General features: G+C 44.7%; 1 pseudogene across 5 annotated transcripts; it reads left to right on the plus strand.

The window, feature by feature from the left end:
• Window positions 1–320: 320 nt before the first annotated feature.
• Window positions 321–25668, plus strand: LOC134479832 (putative sperm motility kinase W; annotated as a pseudogene). Of its 5 annotated transcripts, none has more exons than XR_015624499.1 (12): window positions 346–1929; window positions 12797–15487; window positions 15626–15766; window positions 16026–16243; window positions 16472–16600; window positions 16688–16802; window positions 17617–17770; window positions 19055–19092; window positions 19702–20519; window positions 20591–20793; window positions 24810–24996; window positions 25160–25668. The product of XR_015624499.1 is annotated as a putative sperm motility kinase W, transcript variant X1 (transcript). The 5 variants fall into 5 exon arrangements; XR_015624500.1 differs by having other exon boundaries at window positions 12797–14774; window positions 15288–15487; window positions 19702–20793; XR_015624501.1 differs by lacking the exon at window positions 16026–16243 and having other exon boundaries at window positions 19702–20793.
• Window positions 25669–26714: the final 1046 nt, after the last annotated feature.

The following is a 26714-nucleotide window of genomic DNA, read 5'->3' on the forward strand; positions in this document are numbered from 1 at the left end:
ACTGGAGTCTCAGGAGCCAATAGAGCAGCTGGGGAGGTGATCAAATCTCTCTCAGGTTGCAGCTTTAATGCACTTCCCTGTGCAGCACAGTACTGCCTGTAATTGCTAAACAGTAAATATCTGTCTCTTTGATCTGCTGAAGAAGAAGCTCAGAGAGGCTAGTTTCCTTTTCACAAGAATGGAAAGTTCCCTGAGGCCCAGAGTGGAGACAGCCACTATGGTTTACAGCCTTGTCTGTTTGGTACATTTCATGCTGTGACCTCACAAAGAACCACTTGGATGTAAGAATGAGTGTCCTCTGTATAAGACAGTGGACCAGCCTGTTGAATTTGTCCATAAGGACCGGGGAGCCGGTTAATGTTGACCTGTGGGACTCCTTGATAGCTGTGTATTTTGTTAGTTGACGGGTTATTGTACCTCACAACTTATGTTCACCAGATCACAGGGATGGACATCACTTCTATTAAGAAGACTTTGGGCAGTCAGTATAAGGTGGTTTTCTTTCTTGGACAGGGTTCATATGGCAGGGTGAGATTGGCCTGGCACCGGAGAACGCAGGCCCTGGTTGCCATCAAAACGGTAGAGATCTGTAAGAAGACCATCAGGGCAATCCTGTCCGAAATGACCACTTTGGAGTTACTGCACCATCCAAATATAATTTCCCTCTTCCAGATCCTGGTTACAGCGAACCAGATTCATTTTATTTTACAATATGCTCCAGGAGGCAACTTAGTAGAACTAATAAGTGAGGAGGGCCCGCTGCCAGAAGAAAAGGCGAAGAAAATGTTCGGACAGATCGTATCTGCGATAAGATATTGCCATAGTCTGGACATTGTCCATCGTGACATCAAGCCACAGAATATACTGATAGATGGAGAGGGCAATGTTAAGCTGATCGACTTTGGCCTGGCAGTCAAATGCAGACCTGGTACATTACTGAGTAGGCACTGTGGAACCAGGGGCTTTAATGCCCCTGAACTGGTATTACAGCAGCCATATGATGGCAAGAGTTCTGATGTGTGGAGTTTGGGCGTACTCCTATATTTCATCACCACTGGCTACTTTCCCTTCAGAGGAAACACCATCAATGAGATTGAGCAAAAGATTACAACGGGGACCTATACCGTTCCACATCACCTGTCTGGGCAACTCGAAAACCTGATACATCAAATCCTCACGGTTTCCCCAGAGATGAGGCCCTCTATAGAGGAAATTGAAAATCACCCATGGATCAAGAAATGCGAGTTTAAAATCCCGACAATGACTGACCCAGATTACAAAATTATAGAAATGCTCTGTGCGATGGGGTATAATGCCAATGACATCTTGGAATCCCTCCAAAAGAAAAGATACGATGAACCAATGGGGGCATATTTGAGCTTAAAATATCATGTAAGCAAAGGGTATGATCTTGGATATATCACTCCAGCCAAGCCTGGGGATCCGTGCCCTCCGCCACCCCGATCACCAGCACATCCCTCTGTCTTTGTCCTTCCTCTCAGGAGAAGGGCCAGTGAACCCATCTTTGGCCACCACAGACCTCCCTCAAGAGAACAGAATCCTCTTGACCTGATTCTATCAGGACTCAAGATGAGCAGGTGTGTCTCCATGCCTCCCATTTCGGTATACTATCCTAAGAAGGAGAGAAGCACTTCTACCCGTGCCCTCCACTCAACACCTGTGGCCTCCCCATGTGTCTACAACAACATGTCGGGAGTTGAAATAATCCTGCCACCTAAGCAGGACATTGAGATGAATACGTCATCTCCCCCTCAGACGATGGGATGGTTTAAGAGACTCCGCAAAGGAATCAGAGACTGCATTTCAAGACTTTGCTGCCTCCCTCGGGCTCCAAAGAAAAAACCCCAGCATAGATCCTCCAAGAGAGTGGCCCCCCTGAAAAAGGCAGCAAGCAGTACCATATAAAAGGTAAGCTAATGTGGGAGGGTGCACCTCCACTCTGAATTTTATTTTCTCTGTCTTTATTCATGTATTCTCACTGGAAATATCAGAGAGTATACATGGGGTCTCTTGGGTTAGGGAGAAGTATGTCTACTCCAGCTGGATAAAACCCTGCTCATTTCCGTACCATCTGAGGAAGAAATATTTTTGGAGAATGCCTAGGTGGTGTCTGATGTAAACGAACTAGCTATAATCAGCAAGTGATTGTGGGTACAGCCAGTCTGAAAGGGGGCATATTAGCCTGTTCTCTATGGGGAACATATTCAGATAGAGACTCTGCTTAGGGACCTAGTGCCTGGCAGAGTGACAGTGGTCAAAGTACTAAGGGGCCACCTCCATGTCTCCCTACAATTGAACTGGACAGGCAGAGTGTACTGAGTCCTGTGAGGTCTGACAATGCTGCTTGAATGAATACATTGGGATTCAGCTGTGGATACCCAGTTCTTATGTATCCTGCATGCAGCAGAGAGGGGTCAGTGTCACCAGACGTTCCAATCTGGCATTCAGAGACTGGTCGTACAGTCGTGCTAGTCTTTCTTACCATCTGCTAACCAGGGCTGAATAGCTGGTAGGGGATCTTCCTTGCTACAAGGGTCCAGGCAACTAAACCTCAAACTGAATGTCCCGGGACACAGACCTGAGGGCTCCTAGGTTTCTTTTCCTCCCATCATTTGGTATGCTACCAACAAGGAGACCTATGTTCCCTGCGAGTACAGCAAATGCCTGCTCCAGAATTCACAAGGAGCAGAAATGGGAAGTTTCCCTCCATAGCTCTGTTCTTGCTGCTTTTGCTAGGCATTCAGTGCAAGTGCTGGCTTGGTCAGCTCCTGGTCAGGCCACTGGGCATTCAAAGTGACATCTATTCACGTTCCCACATGTGCTACATACCTAGGACACACCTTCCCAGTATCTCATACAAACCAAGCTCACTGCGGTCTCACTCTAAAGCTCGAATTTCTTTGAAATAGCCATCCCCTTGAGAATCTACTGTGGTAGGCTTGGTGCACTGCATGAAGCATACAGCAGCAGTCTTGAGGGACATAGGAAGTGGACGTCAGGTGTGAGAGCTTAAGTGCCTCCAGGATGTGATCGTGCACCACATTCCAAAAATGCTCCAGCTTTGGAAAGTCCAGGCTTCTGTCTACCATGTCTGGTGTGAGTCTCAGTAATGGGCTGAAGGATGCCACACTGAGGTTTAGAGAACAAAACACAGTGCTTCTATCATGGAGATCACTCAGCCTGTGTGACCTGCTCTCCTGTGAGAAGGATAAGAGTAGGCACCCAGCGCATCTCTCTCACTGTGTCCAAGAAAGATGCAAAACTTGTGAGTGAACCTCAAAGCGGCTAAGCCTGGGAAACTAGAAGGGTTGCTCCCTAAGCATTTGCCATCTTTCTGACACTCAGTCCTCTTCCACATCTGAAGAGCCTGGAGCTGGGACTCTCCTCATTTGTCAGAGGTTAGCCTCATGACATATGTCCCTGCATTTCCATGGGATTTTGGCTCCATGGGGTGTGGGCTCTTCGTCATGGTTAGGGTTCAGTGTCCTAGCCATCCAGCTTGATCTTTGCATTCTGGGCGGAGCCTGTTCAAGTTCTTCTCCTACAGCATCTGTGTGTCCAGTTCATTGCTAGAGTTAACTCTTCTTTCATAGGCCTCACGTCATTCTTTCCTAACTGGAACAAGTCTTCCAGTGTCAAAATGAGATCTGAGATTCAATCCTGTGCTCTAGGTTTACTCTGTGTCATGCTATGATCAGTTATCCAGTCAGAAGTCATTGAATAAAAACGTGCTCTGTCCCAAGCCTTCACTCACTGCTGAGTCCAGGGATCTTTAGGCCTGACGACCTATCTGTCCCCAAGCAGCAGACAACCTGGCAGAGTACAGGAAAATCAGGAAGACAAAAATGATGGTGTAGTTCTGCATGAAAACAACTAACTTGGTAAGAGACCAAAGAGCATGCATGGTAGTCCAGGGCATCAGAAGAGACACTTTTGTGAGAGTTACAGCAGGAGAGACCCTGGAAGAAACCAATAGAAGGCACAGAGGGCCATGGAGGAAGCTGTGTGACATACAGCCAGCATCAATCTCTGTATATGATGCATATGACGGTGTCTTTTTCTGATAGTGCGGTGTTTTGAGTCACTTAAGAATAAACTGCAAGTTTCTCCTTTAGGTGAAAACTCCTGAAATTCCTCTTGACTTTCAGGCTCTCACAGTCTTGAAGGTCCACACATGGAAAAGACCTGAGGGGTGCACTCTCCTGACTCCTGAGGATTGGAAAGGACAAGATAGTGAAGAGATCAGTGGGAAAGAACAGAGTCAACAGACCCGGTGAGAGAGAAACCCAACCGCCTGGTCAGGTGGGCACTCCTGAGGCTGCAGAGCGGAAGAGACCACCAACACAGCTCACCCCTGCCCACATCCCTGGCCCAAGAGGAAACTGTATAAGGCCTCTGGGCTCCCGTGGGGGAGGGCCCAGGAGCGGCAGGACCCCGCCGGACCCTGAAGGAAACAGACCGGATAAACAGTTCTCTGCACCCAAATCCCGTGGGAGGGAGAGCTAAACCTTCAGAGAGGCGGACAAGCCTGGGAAACCAGAAGAGACTGCTCCCTGCACACACATCTCGGACGCCAGAGGAAAAAGCCAAAGACCATCTGGAACCCTGGTGCACTGAAGCTCCCGGAAGGGGCGGCACAGGTCTTCCTGGTTGCTGCCGCTGCAGAGAGCCCCTGGGCAGCACCCCACGAGCAAACCTGAGCCTCGGGACCACAGGTAAGACCAAATTTTCTGCTGCAAGAAAGCTGCCTGGTGAGCTTGGGACACATGGAAGCAGAATTTCTCTAGGACCCAGCACATTCTGTGTTTACCGGAAGTCCCCCACCCGCGGATCCCGGCCCGCAGCAGCTCTCTGCTCCCAGACCCGGTGAGAGAGAAACCCAACCGCCTGGTCAGGTGGGCACTCCTGAGGCTGCAGAGCGGAAGAGACCACCAACACTGCTCACCCCTGCCCACATCCCTGGCCCAAGAGGAAACTGTATAAGGCCTCTGGGCTCCCGTGGGGGAGGGCCCAGGAGCGGCAGGACCCCGCCGGACCCTGAAGGAAACAGACCGGATAAACAGTTCTCTGCACCCAAATCCCGAGGGAGGGAGAGCTAAACCTTCAGAGAGGCGGACAAGCCTGGGAAACCAGAAGAGACTGCTCCCTGCACACACATCTCGGACGCCAGAGGAAAAAGCCAAAGACCATCTGGAACCCTGGTGCACTGAAGCTCCCGGAAGGGGCGGCACAGGTCTTCCTGGTTGCTGCCCCTGCAGAGAGCCCCTGGGCAGCACCCCACGAGCAAACCTGAGCCTCGGACCACAGGTAAGACCAAATTTTCTGCTGCAAGAAAGCTGCCTGGTGACCTCAAGACACAGGCCCACAGGAACAGCTGAAGACCTGTAGAGAGGAAAAACTACACGCCCGAAAGAAGAACACTCTGTCCCCATAACTGACTGAAAGAAAGGAAAACAGGTCTACAGCACTCCTGACACACAGGCTTATAGGACAGTCTAGCCACTGTCAGAAACAGCAGAACAAAGTAACACTAGAGATAATCTGATGGCGAGAGGCAAGCGCAGGAACCCAAGCAACAGAAACCAAGACTACATGCCATCATCGGAGCCCAATTCTCCCACCAAAACAAACATGGAATATCCAAACACACCAGAAAAGCAAGATCTAGTTTCAAAATCATATTTGATCATGATGCTGGAGGACTTCAAGAAAGACATGAACACACTTAGGGAAGCACAGGAAAACATTAATAAACAAGTAAAAGCCTACAGAGAGGAATCACAAAAATCCCTGAAAGAATTCCAGGAAAACACAATCAAACAGTTGAAGGAATTAAAAATGGAAATAGAAGCAATCAAGAAAGAACACATGGAAACAACCCTGGATATAGAAAACCAAAAGAAGAGACAAGGAGCTGTAGATACAAGCTTCACCAACAGAATACAAGAGATGGAAGAGAGAATCTCAGGAGCAGAAGATTCCATAGAAATCATTGACTCAACTGTCAAAGATAATGTAAAGCGGAAAAAGCTACTGGTCCAAAACATACAGGAAATCCAGGACTCAATGAGAAGATCAAACCTAAGGATAATAGGTATAGAAGAGAGTGAAGACTCCCAGCTCAAAGGACCAGTAAATATCTTCAACAAAATCATAGAAGAAAACTTCCCTAACCTAAAAAAAGAGATACCCATAGACATACAAGAAGCCTACAGAACTCCAAATAGATTGGACCAGAAAAGAAACACCTCCCGTCACATAATTGTCAAAACACCAAACGCACAAAATAAAGAAAGAATATTAAAAGCAGTAAGGGAAAAAGGTCAAGTAACATATAAAGGGAGACCTATCAGAATCACACCAGACTTCTCGCCAGAAACTATGAAGGCCAGAAGATCCTGGACTGATGTCATACAGACACTAAGAGAACACAAATGCCAGCCCAGGTTACTGTATCCAGCAAAACTCTCAATTAACATTGATGGAGAAACCAAGATATTCCATGACAAAACCAAATTTACACAATATCTTTCTACAAATCCAGCACTACAAAGGATAATAAATGGTAAAGCCCAACATAAGGAGGCAAGCTATACCCTAGAAGAAGCAAGAAACTAATCGTCTTGGCAACAAAACAAAGAGAATGAAAGCACACAAACATAACCTCACATCCAAATATGAATATAACGGGAAGCAATAATGACTATTCCTTAATATCTCTGAATATCAATGGCCTCAACTCCCCAATAAAAAGACATAGATTAACAAACTGGATACGCAACGAGGACCCTGCATTCTGCTGCCTACAGGAAACACACCTCAGAGACAAAGACAGACACTACCTCAGAGTGAAAGGCTGGAAAACAACTTTCCAAGCAAATGGTCAGAAGAAGCAAGCTGGAGTAGCCATTCTAATATCAAATAAAATCAATTTCCAACTAAAAGTCATCAAAAAAGATAAGGAAGGACACTTCATATTCATCAAAGGAAAAATCAACCAAGATGAACTCTCAATCCTAAATATCTATGCCCCAAATACAAGGGCACCTACATACGTAAAAGAAACCTTACTAAAGCTCAAAACACACATTGCACCTCACACAATAATAGTGGGAGATTTCAACACCCCACTCTCATCAATGGACAGATCATGGAAACAGAAATTAAACAGTGATGTAGACAGACTAAGAGAAGTCATGAGCCAAATGGACTTAACGGATATTTATAGAACATTCTATCCTAAAGCAAAAGGATATACCTTCTTCTCAGCTCCTCATGGTACTTTCTCCAAAATTGACCATATAATTGGTCAAAAAACGGGCCTCAACAGGTACAGAAAGATAGAAATAATCCCATGCGTGCTATCGGACCACCACGGCCTAAAACTGGTCTTCAATATTAATAAGGGAAGAATGCCCACATATACGTGGAAATTGAACAATGCTCTACTCAATGATAACCTGGTCAAGGAAGAAATAAAGAAAGAAATTAAAAACTTTTTGGAATTTAATGAAAATGAAGATACAACATACTCAAACTTATGGGACACAATGAAAGCTGTGCTAAGAGGAAAACTCATAGCGCTGAGTGCCTGCAGAAAGAAACAGGAAAGAGCATATGTCAGCAGCTTGACAGCACACCTAAAAGCTCTAGAACAAAAAGAAGCAAATACACCCAGGAGGAGTAGAAGGCAGGAAATAATCAAACTCAGAGCTGAAATCAACCAAGTAGAAACAAAAAGGACCATAGAAAGAATCAACAGAACCAAAAGTTGGTTCTTTGAGAAAATCAACAAGATAGATAAACCCTTAGCCAGACTAACGAGAGGACACAGAGAGTGTGTCCAAATTAACAAAATCAGAAATGAAAAGGGAGACATAACTACAGATTCGGAGGAAATTCAAAAAATCATCAGATCTTACTATAAAAACCTATATTCAACAAAATTTGAAAATCTTCAGGAAATGGACAATTTCCTAGACAGATACCAGGTATCGAAGTTAAATCAGGAACAGATAAACCAGTTAAACAACCCCATAACTCCTAAGGAAATAGAAGCAGTCATTAAAGGTCTCCCAACCAAAAAGAGCCCAGGTCCAGACGGGTTTAGTGCAGAATTCTATCAAACCTTCATAGAAGACCTCATACCAATATTATCCAAACTATTCCACAAAATTGAAACAGATGGAGCCCTACCGAATTCCTTCTACGAAGCCACAATTACTCTTATACCTAAACCACACAAAGACACAACAAAGAAAGAGAACTTCAGACCAATTTCCCTTATGAATATCGACGCAAAAATACTCAATAAAATTCTGGCAAACCGAATTCAAGAGCACATCAAAACAATCATCCATCATGATCAAGTAGGCTTCATCCCAGGCATGCAGGGATGGTTTAATATACGGAAAACCATCAACGTGATCCATTATATAAACAAACTGTAAGAACAGAACCACATGATCATTTCATTAGATGCTGAGAAAGCATTTGACAAAATTCAACACCCCTTCATGATAAAAGTCCTAGAAAGAATAGGAATTCAAGGCCCATACCTAAACATAGTAAAAGCCATATACAGCAAACCAGTTGCTAACATTAAACTAAATGGAGAGAAACTTGAAGCAATCCCACTAAAATCAGGGACTAGACAAGGCTGCCCACTCTCTCCCTACTTATTCAATATAGTTCTTGAAGTTCTAGCCAGAGCAATCAGACAACAAAAGGAGATCAAAGGGATACAGATCGGAAAAGAAGAGATCAAAATATCACTATTTGCAGATGACATGATAGTATATTTAAGTGATCCCAAAAGTTCCACCAGAGAACTACTAAAGCTGATAAACAACTTCAGCAAAGTGGCTGGGTATAAAATTAACTCAAATAAATCAGTTGCCTTCCTCTATACAAAAGAGAAACAAGCCGAGAAAGAAATTAGGGAAACGACACCCTTCATAATAGACCCAAATAATATAAAGTACCTCGGTGTGACTTTAACCAAGCAAGTAAAAGATCTGTACAATAAGAACTTCAAGACACTGAGGAAAGAAATTGAAGAAGACCTCAGAAGATGGAAAGATCTCCCATGCTCATGGATTGGCAGGATTAATATAGTAAAAATGGCCATTTTACCAAAAGCAATCTACAGATTCAATGCAATCCCCATCAAAATACCAATCCAATTCTTCAAAGAGTTAGAACAATTTGCAAATTCATCTGGAATAACAAAAAACCCAGGATAGCTAAAGCTATCCTCAACAATAAAAGGACTTCAGGGGGAATCACTATCCCTGAACTCAAGCAGTATTACAGAGCAATAGTGATAAAAACTGCATGGTATTGGTACAGAGACAGACAGATAGACCAATGGAATAGAATTGAAGACCCAGAAATGAACCCACACACCTATGGTCACTTGATTTTTGACAAAGGAGCCAAAACCATCAAATGGAAAAAAAGATAGCATTTTCAGCAAATGGTGCTGGTTCAACTGGAGGGCAACATGTAGAAGAATGCAGATCGATCCATGCTTATCACCCTGTACAAAGCTTAAGTCCAAGTGGATCAAGGACCTCCACATCAAACCAGACACACTCAAACTAATAGAAGAAAAACTAGGGAAGCATCTGGAACACATGGGCACTGGAAAAAATTTCCTGAACAAAACACCAATGGCTTATGCTCTAAGATCAAGAATCGACAAATGGGATCTCATAAAACTGCAAAGCTTCTGTAAGGCAAAGGACACTGTGGTTAGGACAAAACGGCAACCAACAGATTGGGAAAAGATCTTTACCAATCCTACAACAGATAGAGGCCTTATATCCAAAATATACAAAGAACTCAAGAAGTTAGACCGCAGGGAAACAAATAACCCTATTAAAAAATGGGGTTCAGAGCTAAACAAAGAATTCACAGCTGAGGAATGCCGAATGGCGGAGAAACACCTAAAGAAATGTTCAACATCTTTAGTCATAAGGGAAATGCAAATCAAAACAACCCTGAGATTTCACCTCACACCAGTGCGATTGGCTAAGATCAAAAACTCAGGTGACAGCAGATGCTGGCGAGGATGTGGAGAAAGAGGAACAATCCTCCATTGTTGGTGGGATTGCAGACTGGTAAAACCATTCTGGAAATCAGTCTGGAGGTTCCTCAGAAAATTGGACATTGAACTGCCTGAGGATCCAGCTATACCTCTCTTGGGCATATACCCAAAAGATGCCTCAACATATAAAAGAGACACGTGCTCCACTATGTTCATCGCAGCCTTATTTATAATAGCCAGAAAATGGAAAGAACCCAGATGCCCTTCAACAGAGGAATGGATACAGAAAATGTGGTACATCTACACAATGGAATATTACTCAGCTATCAAAAACAACGAGTTTATGAAATTCGTAGGCAAATGGTTGGAACTGGAAAATATCATCCTGAGTGAGCTAACCCAATCACAGAAAGACATACATGGTATGCACTCACTGATAAGTGGCTATTAGCCCAAATGCTTGAATTACCCTAGATCCCTAGAACAAACGAAACTCAAGACGGATGATCAAAATGTGAATGCTTCACTCCTTCTTTAAATGAGGAAAAAGAATACCCTTGGCAGGGAAGGGAGAGGCAAAGATTAAAACAGAGACTGAACGAACACCCATTCAGAGCCTGCCCCACATGTGGCCCATACATATACAGCCACCCAATTAGACAAGATGGATGAAGCAAAGAAGTGCAGACCGACAGGAGCCGGATGTAGATCGCTCCTGAGAGACACAGCCAGAATACAGCAAATATAGAGGCGAATGCCAGCAGCAAACCACTGAACTGAGAATAGGTCCCCTATTGAAGGAATCAGAGAAAGAACTGGAAGAGCTTGAAGGGACTCGAGACCCCAAAAGTACAACAATGCCAAGCAACCAGAGCTTCCAGGGACTAAGCCACTACCTAAAGACTATACATGGACTGACCCTGGACTCTGACCCCATAGGTAGCAATGAATATCCTAGTAAGAGCACCAGTGGAAGGGGAAGCTCTGGGTCCTGCTAAGACTGAACCCCCAGTGAACTAGTCTTTGGGGGGAGGGCGGCAATGGGGGGAGGGTTGGGAGGGGAACACCCATAAGGAAGGGGAGGGGGGAGGGGGATGTTTGCCCGGAAACCGGGAAAGGGAATAACACTCGAAATGTATATAAGAAATACTCAAGTTAATAAAAAAAAAAAGAAAGAAAAAAAAATGAATATAAAATGAGAATAAAAAAAAAAAAAAAAAAAAAAAAGAACAGAGTCAAATAGAAATGGGGCTCATGGTGGCATCCCAGAGTCTAGAGGCCCCAACCTTCCTTCACATGCACCTGTAGGTGTTTCAAACTCAGTGGTGGTTCTAAGTAAAAAGTGTCACCAGGTACATCTATGGATGTGTGTGTGTGTGTGTGTGTGTGTGTGTGTGTGTGTGTGTGTGTGCGCGCGCGCGCGCACCCTTCCTATCCAAATCAAAGGCTCCATAACCTCGAGACAACATTTTCAGTGTCATAGAAATATCTTTCTACTCTAAAGTATAGCTGAAAAGCAGCCCAGCTATACTGACTTGGCTTTTTCTCTCATGTTTCACCATCTATCCCTGGTCTTCTTAGATTTCTCCAGCTGAGAATTTTCAATAAGTTAGGAAGCTACTATGAGTCTTCTGGGATTAGGCTGCCCTAAGCTGGAGCCACAGTCCAACAAGTGTTCACCAAATGTTTTTGTCTTCATTGCTGCCAGGAACAGAGAGAGCAGTGGGTCTTGCTTGGCTGTGGAGGAAACTGTTGTGTAATTTAAAACTGATGTATGTAACTATTATGAGGGAAGTCATAGTAACTGAAAGTAGATATTTAGAGGCAGAAACAAGAATAGAGGTCATGACCTGTGCTCTTTACTGGCTTCTTCACAATGATTTCCTTGACTTCTTTCCTATTGCCAGATGAGCTACCATCCATAACTTCCCTAAACACTTAGTTATTAATCATGAAAATGTACTATAAATGCAGTAGACAATCTGACAGTGGCATAATGTAAACAAACATTTAAATCTCAAATGGCCTAAAGTTGACCAAATTTCCAGGAAAGTGTCCAACCCATGTGGGGAGGGGCAATCCCTTTCTTGCATGCCAGTCACGTCAGGGTGTGCACTTGTCCTGTCACTTGGATCTGTGGAAAACTTGAATATGTCTTTTGTCACACTTTCACTCAGGTATCTATTAGGTGTCTCAGCCACTCACCATCTCCTCATCAATTCTATCCTCCATTTGTTTAAGTTCTAGGATTTGTAGCTGCTGTGTTTATCTGCAGATGATGGTCAATAGAGTCCCTCTGGAACCTAAATTCAGACAGCACATAGAGTGTCTGCACTCTCTGTATCCCAGAGTCAGCATGAGACAAAGCTCAACAACACATGTGGACTCTTCCCTCTCACCCTAAAGGACATGCTGATCCATTAGCTTCCTGATACACAACATGCTGACATCCAGCAGTCAATGGCCTTAGCAGTTCTTAATGGCCACTGGCCCTCTCAAATGCAGTCTTTAGTCATTCAGGAAAAGGGAAAGGATCCATAACTTCTCCATTCTCTGTACTTGCTCTAGTGTCCTTCCCTCCTGAGTGCTTTCACAGTTCCCCTAGTTATAATCTACAAAGGAAGGTCTCATTTAGTCGGAGGTTCTGAGAAAGGATGATTCTGCCATTGTCCTGGGCACCTGGGTTTAAGTCCCCCTCACAACTAATTTCTTTCCCTCCTTCAGCTTCCCTCCTGCAGATAATGGTGCATTTGAGGCCAGGACATTCATGGATTCCTGAGTACAAGGAAAGTGGCTCATTGTTGCTAAGGATCCCAACTCAAATTAGCAACACTGGACTGAAAACACAAACTAAAATCCTCCTACCTGAGCAAGGTATGCAGAAAAAATGAGAGACTGCTGTTTTCAGGGACAAGTGTCCATATGGAATCTATAGTGATGATCTATGCCTGGCAGAGGAACAATGGTCAACTATCTAATGGGCCCCCTCAAAGTCTCCCTGCATCTCAGAAGAACACCAATGTCCAGAGCTCTGTGATTCCTGTATCACTGTGGAGCATCTGCCAAGAATGGACACCAGCATCAGTAGACCAGGGAGAGACTGGTTCCCACACTTTAGTTCTGCACGCCCAAACAGTAAAACAACATCCTATCCCCTAATGAGGTATGTACATAATGATAGAGGATTCTCCACACAAACTTGATTTACAAGAACAGGGCCTCTTTGGTAGCCACCCAAACCATCTGAAATCAGGCAAGAAGACGTGAGCAGTAGCCTTTGATCCCTGTACCTCAAGACCAAATAACACTCATTCTGATAGGATACATGAGCTGGTCCTCGTTTATCTTCATTCCCCAATTCCTTCTATCTCCTATCCGCATGAAGACCTTTCCTTCCCATGCTCTGATCGAATCTTGTTCCGCAATTCATGGAACACATTTGAAAGGTCGATCTGAACTTCCATGTCCTCATTGTCCGTATGGACCTTCAGGATGGACAGTCTCTGGAAGATCCTGTGACAGCTGCAGGATGGGCTGAGCAGCTGTGTTTGTCCATATCTACGGCAGAAGCACTTGAGCCAATAGACTACCTAACAGTGCCATCCTGCCCTTAACAATGAAGTGAGGATTCCCCTGTCTCCATGTGAACCAACCTGCCTACCTCAACACTGTGCTAATGTCGCTGCGGGAACACTAAGGACATGAGGACTATGAGAGTAGGATGCTGGGTGCAAAAAAACAATGAGTTCCCTTTAATACTGACTAAGATGCTCAGGCCTCAAAGGAGGTGGACTGCAAGGGTGAGAGCTGAGGGTTCCTTCTGGATATGAGTCAACACCAGCATGCAGGAATCCACCAGGATTGGACAGACGATGCATCTGACCGGAAGAGGGGAGTAGTAAGTTTCTGGCATGCACGGAAAGATCCCTCACTCTGTGTAATTACCCAGGAAATGAAATAGTCTTGTCTATGTGGACATCGGTGCCCAAATGAGAAAAATAGTGTATATATCCTGACCACTTAAAAGTCATGCTTTTTCTGAGAGAACCTCTGAGCTCGAAAGACTGTGAAATAGGATGTCTGCCTGTACCAGAATCTTTCCTGAGTGGAGAATTTTATCAGGAAGAAAGAGGCCCAGAGCATGTACATATGTTGAACTCTTGAAGGGCACCCAGTTTGAAAGAGAACATCAAAGGCCTGAATCACTGTGAAACATGCTGTCTGCAAGTACTAGAACACTTCCTGAGAGCAAGGGACACTGCCAAACCACTAGAGACCAAAAGTTATGATGGATAAAGAGACAGGTGTTCTGGTGACCTGTAAGCCCATCAGGAGCCCCAAGGGTCACCTCCTGCTAAACCAAACATAACCTTTATCAGTGAAGGTCACTCCTGAGAAACCCTGTTGAGAAACCCTGCAGACAGGAAAGCCAAGGAGGCCTCCTCCTTCCCATTGTCATTGTCTTTTAAGGGAGCTTGAACAGGTTAGCTCCTACAGACTTCTTAAACTGCCTGGAACACTCTGCTAATTCTGTTTCCTGTACTCTTCAACTGAGTCAAGAGAAGAAAACAGATATTTGGAACTCTGATCCAATCAAATTAATATTCTGGTGATCAGAAGCCAAGACTGTACAGAGATTTCTGAGGCCTCTCCAGGAATTCTGTCCAGAATCCAGCTCTGGAGGACTTCAGTGTGCGAGAATGTGAGTACGTTGGATGGACTCTGGGGTCTAAGGAATGAAGTTTGTCCTCATTAGGACAAAAAGATACAAGAGGAACGCCCGAGTACATATAGAACACAGGGTGCCATGATGTGGAGCCCGAAGACAAGGGAGGCTGCTGAACACTCTAATGCCTGTATGAGTGAATTTCGACATGAACAGTGTAGCTGGATCTGTTTGCCTTCAGTTCAAGCTGCAATGTTGTCACCATCTCCTCTTAAAGCCCATGTATCCTTGACAAGGTTGTTCTGCCCTTCAAGCTCATATGATGGTTGGGCATGTAGGAGACCTAGCCTTCTGTCACCAAGGAAACAGAAAGCAGAGGAGGAATGCGACTGTGGGAGGCTGCAGGCAAAAGTGATGCGGGGCCAAAAATGTACCTGGAAGCTACATGGTACAATCCCTGAGGCCCTGTTCAGTCCTTCATTCTATTCTGGTGTCTTCCTAGTGACAGCCCTGCTAGCGAATGACAACTTCTCCCTGACTCTTCCCCAGCCTTGCTTCCCAGTCCTGAGACTTGAAGAGCACAGAGGAGGGCCTCTGTAGGTCAGTCACTGGCTCTGGACCATTGACCACTACCACTGCTTTTACTTGGGATGGTGTTCAAATTGTGGGATGTCTGAGAAAGCTGGGTTCCACGTTTTGCTATGCAACCTGTTCCTCACATCCTGGACTTTGCCGGCTCCAGTCCTCAGGTACTATCATGGAAGCCATTACTCTCTCCACAGTCCTGTCATTCTTACCCCCAAGGAGTAAGGATGTAGATTCACTCTAGATGTGAGCACAGCTTGTAAACTGTCTATGTGAATTGGTGTCATCTGTCCTTTTGTCAGTTGCCATTCAGTAAGCATTGTGACGTGTAAGGCTCTCAGGAGAAGCCAGATCCCAGTGGCATTAGTGTGACAAACAAGCTGTGCCCAAGTTGCTGACACTCTGGCAGAGTCCAGGACATCCAGGAAGACAGAGGTGGTGAGGTAAGTCTGCATCAAAACAGGTAAAAACAGTAATAAAACTGTCAGTTCCCATCCTTGTACAGGTTGTTGGGAAACACTGTCCCTGAGAAGACAGCTCTGTCGAACTGAGCCTGGAGAGAAAGAAGGCATGAGAAGGAAGGCAATGGCAGCCATGTGACAGGCAGCCATCATGAATGACTGGACCTGACGAGTGTCTGTGATACTGTGATAGATATTTATGGACACCCTAAAAGGAAATTTATTGTGTTTCATCTCTTAGTGAAATGATGTTCTCCACGCAGAGCACAGACCCTGGGAGTGTTGGGTATTGCTACCTGCCAAAGGCCTGAAGTGTGCACTACTGCTGTGCTGGTGGTGGGATTGTCAGAAGATGAGGAGGCCATCCTGATAGAGACAGTGTAGGAATCCCAGAAACAACAGCCCATGTTGCTGCATGTGGCTAACCATCGTTGATTTTGCATGTCAGTTTCTAAGCCGGTAAGGAGTGCAGATAAAAACTGTCACCAGAGGTAATCCTGAACCTTGGTTGTACACCAGCACTGTAGTTGGCTTTATCTCCCATGCAGACACTCAGTCTCCCTCAGCACACCCTCTTACTGTCCAGGAATTTTCTTACCTCTACAAATAACACACTGGGTTGTTACAGGTCGAATGACCTAGCCGAATCCTCTGTTCTCTTACATTCTGTCCCTGTCCTCTTTTTAGATATCACCAACTATGACTCTGACATCCAATGAAGCAGTCGAGGGCCATGATGCTTTTCTGACTGAAGCAACACAGCCTGGAGCCCAAATCCCGAGGCTGTGCACCAAAGTCTTTCCCTGTTTGTCACTGGTGAGCAGAGTCTGACCTGAAAGTCTGGACCTGATCTCTCAGTGAAGGCAAAACCACTTGACCTCTGATTTTGAACTGCAATTGTAGGTACTGCTGCTATTGATTTAAAAATCTAGTTCAATATGGGAAAAATACACTTTACAATCTCCTGGAACATTCTGTCTCAGAGAGGACCGTGTCTACACTTCAAAGGAAAGACCAGGTGAGGAAGATGGGGAGGTCCCATGTGGATTTCTCACTATGTGATTGATCTCAACCCACTTCCCAAAGTTCCTTTAGTTACAGCATCAAATTAGTAGGCCTAGCATGAATAGAGCCCTGAAGTGCTGATAGAGACTGAGGGCTCCCTGGGTGGCGTGTCCCATGAACAGACCCTTCAGGATCTTTGGTGTGGGCAGATTTCTCCTCACTCTTTGAACATCATAGGTTATGAATGCTCTCCCTGAACACTCCGATATTCACTGGTCAGTTTGCAGTCCTGCCTAGCACTTCAGGAAAGTTCTCCCACTCTGATTGACTTCTGGGATCCAGCTTCCTTTTCTATAGAGGGTGCTTAGTGCTGTAAAACAGGAATCTGACTAACACAGTGTGTTGAATAGCTGGTCTTCTGTGATGCCTAGAAGCAGCACAAGATGGGGCCACTGGACACAGTCATCCCTGTATCCTTCAGCACCATAGAATTTGTGATTAGTTATCAGCACAGAAAAACACTTTTCTTTGATTAAATCTTTTCTGATTCTTTTCTAAATACTAGAACTAAATACTCAATACCAGAACTGACCTGATTGTGTAGGAACATGGGAATATCCTCTAATGTTCTACCATATACACACCCTCTGCTGTCCTCTACTTCTGGGCACTTGATCCCTGTGACTGTCTTCCTGGGATGCTCACCCTCTCGTCTATTTACACATCTTCTCTCCAGAGTCTCAGTACAGTGTCATTATGTGAAGAAGTAGTGGGGACGCTGTCCTTATCATCCCATGGTATTCCATACTCTCAATTGTCCCTTGCAGATCCTGGTGCTTTCCCACAAGAAGTTGCTCAATGTGGCTACCAGGCAGAACAAACATAAGCCGGTGTCTGCAGACAGGAGGGCACCAACAATGTGTCAAGCAACCTCATTTGCATCGTCACAAGCATCTGCAGTATGGATATATGATCAACATGGTATGGCCCCTCCCTTCCCTGGTTGCCACCATCAAGTGTCATATAGGTCATCCATTTCAGTGCCAAGATTTAGAATTCCTCTGCTGGTTAGGGCTTGGGAAAGGTCCAAGTGCAAATGTGATGGTGTTTTGTGTTTTTGGTTATTCCTTAAATATGGGAAATCTGTGTATCCAACTGTTGCAGAGTGCCTTCTTCTCTTGCTCTTCCCCCATGCTTTAGGAAGGATGCTGCTAACTAATTGTCTCTCAGCAACATGGTGGCACACAGGAAGCAATGAGCTTAGTATCAAAATGCCTCTTGACATTATTGGTACTTCCTAGAAGGTCATTAGTGGAGAGATGTTCAGAGTTCTGACAACTCCTCTCTGCTGTCATCTGACATATGACAGGCACTGACAGAGTCTCTCTAACCTTTGAGAGGACACCCTGAATGCGGTTCTTAGAATATGAATGGAGATCAGACATTCATAGGGAGAGAAGCCATGCCCACCTGGTCCCACCGAGCAGGAGTTGGGAGCTACCGTTTGATAAATTTGACTGACTAAGAGAACCACCAGATAACTTCCACTGTTGTCTGAGTTGTTGTTTTTAAGTGTCAGTGTGATTATCTGAAACAAAATATTCTTAGTTTCATTTCAATCCAGTGACTTAACACTTCCTGGTATACTGCATTAGCACAGTGTAGCCAAGGCACTACAAAGGGGCTACCCATGTTCTATCCACAGGCAGGAGTGTAGAGAAATTAATGCATGCATGTAGGCTTGCTTGCTAGTGCTCATCTAAAGGCCTCTGCTCTTATGAAGTCTTTCCCTAAGCCTAGGGAATGGCACTGCTAAAGTTCTTGTTACTTCCCATGTCATTTAAGATCATGAAATTGATTCTCTACAGACTTGCTCACAGGAGAACATCATCTAGAGAATTCCTTTGTGAAGAGTCTCCCTCCAGGTCACGTTTCCTGTACTAATTGACAGTTATAAATAAAGATCATAAATTTCTCCCAGTGGCCACCTCGCCGCTCAACATTGAAAACTGTCAGACTTGTGACTAGAGGCTTTAGCTTCTCATTTTACCTAGGGTCAAAGCTGACATCTTGTAGAGTGTCATTTCTGGCCCTCTCAGTTTCTCCCCATATGATACCTGACAGTGTTTCCATTCAGCCATCAGCTCAACACTATGATGTATGTACTGTGTCATTGACTAGTACTTTCTAGGCAGAGATAAAAATTTCACAGCAGACTTGTTGGCCTTCAGGTTGATCTTTTTCTTTTTCTGTTTCCTCTGCCAGGTCGTTTGACAGTTGTGGAGCCCCTCCCACCAATAAAGGTTAGCAACTTGTTGGGCTTTCATGGCATTTATGGCAGCTAGATTGTGCTTCTTATAGTAAGTTCAAATCAGTGCTACTAGGTATGTATGATGCTTATACACCTTACCCTAATTTAAACAGATGGTGTGGGCACTGAGAACATGTAGCCCTGCAAAGCATTTTAAATTATTTACATATTTTCTCATTTACCTATTCACTCTCCCCTACATCCTGTCTGTAGTCTGTCTCTTCTCTCTCTTCTCTGGTTTTTATATCTTTTGTTCCGTCTTTTTCTCATTCTTGGCATCAGTTTCTGACTCTCTCCGTTCTCTTTTTTCCTGCCTAGCTGCCTCTTTGTCTATCTCTCTCTCCCTTGCTCTATCTCTGTCTCTCTTTCTCTTTCTCTCTCTTTCTCTCCCTCTCCCTACCCCCTCTCTATCTCTCTCTCCCTCCCCCCCCTCTCTCTCTCTCTCTCTCTCTCTCTCTGTGTGTGTGTGAATGCATGTGGGGGCAGGTAGCATGTATATTTCCTGGAGAGCCTGTGGAGGTCAAAGTTTAACTCAAGTGAGGTCTTTCTCAGACTCATAAAGGACCTAGTAACTGGACTCTACTACCTATTATTGGAAAAGCTTTTGTAGGTGAAGAACCCGAAGGATCTGAGGCTGTGCCAGTACATGCTGGAGAAATACTTGACTGGACTCGGGAGTAGGAGCCTAGGCATTGGCCCACAGATGTACTGTTCTCCTTTGGATACCCGTCGCAACAACACAATCTTCTCTGTCTACTGGAGTTGTCTTGGTTGTAGATTTGGAGATCCTCAATCTCTCAGCTTAGTTCTCTAATGTTAAGTCATGTCGACTCTTAGCATAGTACTTTATTTGCCACTGTTCTTTCTACCTTTATTTTTCCAGAATTTTCTATGGGTAAGTTATTCCATCTATAACACTTTATGATGTGTAAGCCCACACGAGGGTACCCAAAGCCCATACACAATGTACTCTTATTTACCTGAGAAGTCCAAGCCAGTAACCCCAATCTTAACTCAGTGGTGAGAAGGAACTTAAAACTTAGAACAGGACTTGTTTTCATTCCTTTCTTGTTAGTATCATTCACAACTTCTGTAGAAGTTGGGAGTCCAGAAAGCAAAGGGCGGGATTTTCTCACATGATCTTGACCCATGTTGGGTTTTCTGTCTTCCATCTCCACCTTTAACATTTAATATACCACATCTCTCCAAAGGTCATGCCTATTCTAGTGTGCTGCACTCAGTGACGAAGTTGGAGCAAGTGTCAAAAGAGTGAAGGCCAAGCTCTGACTGTGACAGAGAGTTTGAGATGGACAAATGATGCTTTGAAAAACACGTGACTTCTCGCTGGGACCTCCATCTCCTGTAAATAACCAACAACCTGTTCAAGGATCAATGTGCCTCTGACATGAGGACAACAAGGTAGAAGGGAGTCCTCAGAAGGAAACGGGTCTGAGGGCTAACACCGTAATGCTTCCAACTCTGTCTTCTAGGCATCACTAACAAATCTATATAGTCCTACCTCCCAGAAGATGAGTGAAGGTGTTACAGTTAGGATGATTGTTGACATGAGGCTCTCAGAGGTTCACCACAAATCGGAAGGACAAGATTGAGATTGCCATTCATATGGTCTTTCCATAGTCTCCCCTTGCAATCAGAATTGACCATCACTATGGACCTCATCTATTAGATGCAGGTAAGATGATCATCTTAGGAAACCTAGTCTTTGCTGCTGAGATACTGGGATTCCAAACAACTCTGAGAGGAGAGGGTACAAAGTGGAGCTCAGTCCTGCCTCTCATACCACACATAGCTGATGTCCTGAGGTTCTGTTCTCAGGAGGCATGGAGGACATGTATCTATTTCATGTAAAAAGAAACTGTTACGAACAGTCTGAGGTCCCTGTAATTAGAGCTGAGTCTTTGATTGTACCACATCTTAAGCAAGTGAGGTTGGAAACATTGTTGCAAATGACAAGAGCCACCACTCTCCCTGCAACTGTTGTAAGGGTTGTTCCCTGTACATCTTTATCCTATGTGATGCAGGTGTGAGTTAGATACTGACTAGAATAACAACTCAATGATTCTAAATTATTGATATATGGAAGGACAGGGTATTGGTTGTGTCTTGGTAAATGTACCCATGTCTGTCCATGACTGAGTTAAGTAATACACTGTGTCCTTGTGTGAAGGGGAAACCAAGGCCCTTCTGAGGTCTCTCCTGACAGTGACTGCCCCAACAACAGTGAAACTCATCAAGTCTCACAGGAAAGGGCCACATTTGAGTCCCTGCTTGACAGGCCACAGACTCAGGATCTTTCCTTCCCTCCTGGCTTATTTTGAAAACAGTCTCCTCCCCCGACACAGCCATTTCAGTCATTCTCACAGCCATCACTTTGACACAGTCTCGATATCTTCCAACTCATACCACCCTCTTTGTGTAACAGGGAAAGTTCTTGGTCATGCCCAGTGTCCTAACAATTCTAGAGTAAGCCTGCTTTACTGCACATTTAGACTTGTCACAGCAGGCTTCGTTCTTGTGTAACATGGGCAGATGTCGGCCATGCCCAGTGTCCTAACAACGCTAGAATGAGCCCACTTCACTTCAACTAGGCCTGTCACAGCAGGCTGTACTGTGAGCCGTGTGGACATCTTCTTCCTTCTGTATGGTTTCCATGTATAGTAGACAAGGGAATGATATCTCAGGATATCCCTCCACCATGTAAGTCTTCACAGCTTCTCCATCATGTCCTTGGCCTTTTGAGGTGAGCCAAAGCAGCAATTCCATCCATTGCAAAAGGCAGTAACTCACACCCCATTCTTTCCAGACATGGCCCAGATCTCACCTCCAAACTATTTAGAGCACTTAATCCATCTCTCAATTCTCTGAGGTCCAGATTATGAGCTGGCACTTGAAGGGAATGCAGAGGTGACAGATCCTCTCATGATGATCCTCAGAGAATTTAGCTATTAAGACCAAAATAGAGGGAGACCATGACTGCAAGCTGACCTTTGTGAGCAACATATCCTCTCGGGACATGAAGCAATGACATTGGGATGTCTCTAAAGGGGCAACGCCCCATACTCTTCATAGCAGAGGCTTCTGTCTATTTAAAACTCGGGGGAGAGGTGGGCTCCTTCTCCTATAGAGGTGAGCAGGGTTGTCAATTTCTTCTGTCCCAAGACGGATCCGTGGATCACATATCTGATTCTTTCTGGTCCCTGGAAATCCCAGGATCCTCTGAATTTAACATAGGCAGCCACTGGGATACAGGTCAGTGTGGTCTCTAATGTTGCTGTTCCTCCATTTGCTGACATTGTGGATACACTGCAACCATGCTCTCTGGGTTCACAGAATGCTACGCTGTACTCTAAGCTTTCCCAATCTCAAGGGTGGACTCAATCTGGCTTGGTACTACCACTTTTTTTGGAGGTTGCATCCTGAAATGCCACGTGCTCTTCATAATGCCATTAAATGCTTTTACTATTGTTTGGTACATATGAGCATTCATGAAAATCAACACAAAACTCTACATACAAGATGTATTCAAAAACAGTAAATGCTGTTTTTCTAAGCCATTATACTCCTGAACCACTGCTCCATCCCTATGAGTTATCAAACCCCCAAGATTGGCTCTGTCGCATCTGGCCAGTGTTTCCTGGGGATGTCTCCTCCTGGTTCCTAGCAATGACCCTGCTGCTTTAGGCAGGCAGACTATGTCCTTTTTCTCAGATGGTTGTTGTGAAGGCCCTCTCACTTGTATTGTCTGATGTGCAGTCAGTATAACATAGCTTGCAAGAAGCAGTTGAAAAGACCACTTGTAATGTTGTGTCATGGGCTTAATTGTTAAGGAAACTTGTAGACATGAGACCGACGTGAGTAAAGAAAAAAAAAACTGTGAAATTCTATCAAATTCCCAGTGATGTGTTCAAATGTGTGATGCTCAAGATGGTGCTTAAGATTTGGAGAACTCATTTGTTAGTGTGGAGCCTAAATAGTCCTTTTTAAAAGGCTAGGCTCAGGCATAGCCAGGCAGAGTCCAAACAGTTGTTCTCCAGTACTGAAAGACAAATCTACTAAAAGCCTTTGGCATTCCCAGAACTGTGTAAAGACAGATGGTCCTACTGGATGTCACAAATGATCCTTTTATTGTAGGTAACTGTCATCTTTTAGGGTTTTATCACCTAATCTGTCATGTGTCCTTGCTGTCTCTAAGACTATGTCATGTTCCCTTCTTTGAAGTACCAGCCTTCCCATAATCTGGAACATTACAAAGTTTGGATGATGTAGCAATGAGGGGTCGGCTGGCATATGCCCTAAATAGAAGCTGATTGAGTTGTGGGGATTTCCTGAGTTCAAGGTACCTGAGTAGAGTGAGGCAGGACAAGTACCCACAGTCTGGAATCTGGTCAAGCTTTATATGTACACTGCTCTACTGTGGGTGGCAGTACAGAACGAGAACTGGACGCTTAGCTGGCTTGCTCCTCACTACTCTCTCACAGGTTTTCATCTTGGACCACACTGGTTCTGATCAAGGCACAGTCTAGTGTGTTATAAGTTTCTCTCTATGGGTTGGTTGATGAGTTAGGATTCTCAACGGATACTGTTTTGTAGACCATTGTGTGCCTCCATTTTGAGCCATGCCTTTGGCATCACCAAGTCATGTGATCCCTCCAGACTTCTTCCCAACATTTATCATCATGTATAAACCTTCCATCCATCTCTGAGAATTCATTTTCCAGAAAGTAGATCATTGTTGGATGGCAATGACATCTTTGGGCCCTCATAAGCCAATCCTGGTGGAGGATAGAGATCTGTCCGTCATTGGAGGAAAGAGTCTCTTCTGGTTCGTGATGAGCAGATTCCAGGCGACTTTTATCAAATGTACTATGTTGATCTAGACCCTTTGTTTGTTAAGTAAGTGCTCAGAAAGTTTATTTTACCCTCCTCACCCACATTTGCACAAAAGGCGTAAGAAGTCTATAGAAGTCTTTTGGGTCATTAGAGCCCTGCTTGCGTCTTTAGCAAGGTACTGCTCTGCGAAGAAAACTCTGGACAGTGGCATATCTGCAATGTGTCCCTACATCTTCACGATGCTCCTATGAGACCAGGAAAAAGAGAGAGCACACAATCACATTAAAATATAAACTCTGTTGTATGACTGTTGGGCTGTGCACAGTAGAGTGGTCATTCTTCAGAAATACCATTTGAACATTTTTCAGCTATGGAGAAAAACCCTTTGGCCATCATCTTCACCTCTGGATGTGTTTATATTTGTGTCACAGAACTTGAGCTTTTGAGTCTCCAGGGGGAATCTTGGTTATGTTACTGCAGGATGTGCAGTGGGTCTCCTTGACTGTCTTCTGTACATTGATAGCACAGGTGATGCTTTCTATAACTCGGCGTAGGTCCCTGAAGGTGTAGTTGTGTCTCTCTCCCTCAGTACCCAGGATCTTCATGTTCTCTGTGCTCACCCCATTCTCAAAGTTTTGTAAAACTTGATCCCCAGTCATGGTCTGTCCACAACTGACCAGGCATTTGATGTGTACTTGAGGACACCCCTGACAGGTTGCTTCCAGTTTTTACCCCATTGTAGGGAGGAGAACAAAGACCTGGAGATGTCATGTTGTTCCATAGTACAGGCCATACAGAAGAAAACTGGGCAACCAATAGCAGAATTTCTGAGTGCTCAAACCCTGTCATTTTCTACAGGATGTCTAGCAAGCCTCTGGACAGGCAGCATGGCAGAAATCAACTCTTTCAAAAAAAAAAAAAAACAAAAAAAAAGGCTGCTGATGACACAGTGGATAGAGCACACACAAGCTCCCTGTCGGACTCCCTCAGCTCCTGCATGTCTCCTTGGCTAACATTTCAGAGCTTCTGATCCTTCAGACATCAGGTTAGAGGGACAGGAATGGCAATGAGGGTTTTCTTATTCATTGGTAGAGTGGTAGAATGTCTGGTATGTTCAAAAACTATTGGGAAAGAGCTGGGAACATATCTTCTGAAAAAAATATTCCCTCCATTTACACAATCTCCTTCCTTTTGTTCTCCACATTCAGCTTCTTGATACTGAAGAGATTGTTCTACCTGATGAGCCCAGGCCTAGAAGATGGACTACATCCAAGAAGCCTGGCCCATCTAAGGCCAAGTCACATCTTTAAGAAATATTTGAAAGCATGTGTGCACAGGATAAAGGTGCAAGGACCAAAGTCTCCTCAGACTTTCCAGCATTCAGAGGTTCTGACAGACTCAGGTCAAAGGTTACGTCTGAAGCCTAGATCATGAAGAAGGCCCCACTCCACAGGAGAAGCCTGTGGCTGATGCTGTTGCAACCAGGACTATGATTGTGAAACTTGTGTCTGTGGATAACAGATTCACGAATCTTGTGCCCAGGTATCCACAGGCCTTTTTTCATACATTCCTTGGTATAACTTTGCAAGTCCTGACTTTGGAAGTGTTGGGTCCTTATGCTATCTCACTTGACATATAGTCCAAGAAAGATTTTTACCCCTTGAAGGGGCTGGAAATAGACTGGACTCACAGTTACCATTAAAACTGAAGTTCTGTCCTTTGTGGTTATTGGCCCTTTTAAAACTTGTTTGACTGGGAACAAGGCTCAGAGCCTGATATTTCCAAGATTCACCCCTACAAATTCAGATACCCACAGCTCAAAGCAGTACAGATACCACTCAGAAATGAATCCAAGGACAAGGTGTCTGACATGAGAATCTTACAGATTTATTTAAAGGTCCAGGACTCACCAACACTACACCTACATGGAATCATTCAGGGATTCCAACATTAGAATTTGGGAGCTGCCATTCACAGAAATGACCCATGGGAGACTCTTACTGATATATAATGGCCTCCATGACCCACAGTGCTGTGACTGCCATGCTCTCTGTCAAACTCCATAGGAGGTCACCATTAGTAGAATACTAGTGCAGGGCAGCAGAGCAGTACAGTGGCCATAGGGTGATGTCATGGGTGGTTCCAGGAGATATTGACATGACACCACCCTCTACATCTAGAATTAAAGGAAGAGGAACACGGGAGGGAGTGTGTGATTGTATTCTTGGCCCAAAGCAGCCTAGGTGTCAGCTATCAGTCTGGAAGGGCACATCTGCCTCTGTATGGAGGATTCAGGTCAGGAATGTGACCGGGAACAAAGGGTCAATGCTCACAAGAGGAAAGTGCTTTACATGACATCTTGCACTACACCAGAACAGCCACAAGATAGCTTGTCCTTATACGAACTGGCACACCAAGAGCATAGGGGAAATCTCTGGAATATACAGGATAGGTTGAGTACCACACAGGATGGCTGACAAGCCAGCAGAAGTATAGGACACACTGAGATCAAGTGCCAGGTATCATGAGCTATGTATGTAGCTACACAGCTGGCCTGATGGGCTTTCTTGCTCTGAAGCAGAACCAAAGCATGGCCTGCCTCAGCCTCTACCTGTACCTTGGCTCTAGCTGCTTCTTTCTCTTGCAACTCACAGCATCATGAAACAACTGCCTTGGTTCCCGAAATCACATGGTCTTTGTTCACGTTAAAGGTAGAGCATGCAAGAATGTATTCTCCTCCTACCTATGTGCTGGACTAGGGAC

Source organism: Rattus norvegicus, chromosome 7 (genome assembly GCF_021556685.1).
Source record: "Rattus norvegicus strain SHRSP/BbbUtx chromosome 7, alternate assembly SHRSP_T2T, whole genome shotgun sequence".
Lineage (NCBI taxonomy): Eukaryota > Metazoa > Chordata > Mammalia > Rodentia > Muridae > Rattus > Rattus norvegicus.